Below are 1,618 nucleotides of genomic sequence, written 5' to 3' on the forward strand. Positions count from 1 at the left end.
GCAGTTCAAACCTACCAGCCACTCCTCAGAAGGAAGGTTGGGCAATCTACTTCCGTAGTGATACCGCCTCAGAAACCCAAGGAGGGGTTGCTATGGGTCAGATATGACTCCATGGCAGTGGGTTTGGTTTTTGGTTAGATACTGCACACTGCATGGACTACAGTACAGTGTAAACATAACTTTCATATGCATTGAGAAGCCAAAAATTGCATGTGACTCGCGTTAGTGCAATATTTGCTTTATTGCGGTGGTCTGGATCCAAACCCACAATGTCTCCAAGGTATGCCTGCACAATATAAGGTGTGTGGATATTTATGTAAAGATAGAGAATAAAAGTATAAAAGTATGGATGGGAGAGATATACCCCCTCGGGGCACCAGTTGTCTCTGGAGAGGAGGAGAAAGGCAGGGCATGTGGACCTTCATGTGTATCTATCATGTTCTATTTCTTTATAAAGAAATATCTACAGTGAATATAAAAGACATGACATGTTTAATCTGGATATATGTGAATTGAAATGTTCTCGGTCTCTGGAAGGCATGGAATGTACAGTAATTAAAAAATAATCTTCCAGAATTACAAAACTACTCCAATAACTACTATTTCTATTGTCCACACTCTCAACCAACCCCAGTCTTTTCTGTTAATGCCCTTTGAATTACATAACACTCAGGGAAGGGAATCAGGATGGAGGCTTGGCTCATGTCAGCCTCACATTGTAGGATGCGAGGAAAGGCACACACGCCGCGTGATTAATTACATAGTCCATAAAGTCGTGCTATTTGACTATACACCTAATTACAGTGAGCACTAGAGTGTACGAGTGACAAAATAATTGCTGTAACCCAGGACAAATGCTTTATGAATTTTGGAACGGCGATGGAAATAGAAAAGAATTCAGTAGCGGTATGTTGCGTGAGGAATGAGACCTCTTCCAAGTCCCTCTCCTCTGTTAATGAAGAGAGTGCATTTCCCAGACATACTGAATTATCAACAGCAGCAGCAGCAAGAAAAGACGAGGAAATGTGCTGTCCCCAGCTGTGATTCAAGAGAGATGTCACTTTGAAGTGTGCATGATGAAACGTGAAGGAGAATAATATCCAATGTGGTGGGAAACTTCCACCATCCATCTAAACGTTGGGGAGGTTGGGGTGTACCAAGTCAGAGAGTGTTCAGGAGATGCCATTCACTGCATTTGCTGGTAGGGGTGGAAGGTGGAGGATTGGGCAAGGTTTGCAGCACCCTATAGGGAGACAAAGGGGAAAGTGGCACACGTGGGTGGCTTGTCAGGCTGTCAACCTCACAACTGCACCTGCTTGCCTTCACTAACCAGGAGACCAGGAGGAGCACAGGTTATGCAGCAGTAGGGCAAGAGGCTAGGCAGCCAGCACCCTGGATTTCATTATCAGTAGCGCCCTTGCCACCTGTGTGATCCTGTGTATGCATCTTGTCCTTGCCAAGGCCAAATTAATGAAGCCAAGAGCTAAGATGAGTGACCGTCTACCTCACAGGACTTGTGGTTAAGTGCTACAAAATTAGTAAACTAGTTATAGCTGAACCACCAGATGCTTTGGTTTGTGCCATATGCAACTTAGTGAGACCATTTCATTGACCCATG

Source organism: Orycteropus afer, unplaced genomic scaffold (assembly GCF_000298275.1).
Source record: "Orycteropus afer afer isolate SDZICR_OR568_19922 unplaced genomic scaffold, OryAfe1.0 scaffold00304, whole genome shotgun sequence".
Taxonomy (NCBI): Eukaryota; Metazoa; Chordata; class Mammalia; order Tubulidentata; family Orycteropodidae; genus Orycteropus; species Orycteropus afer.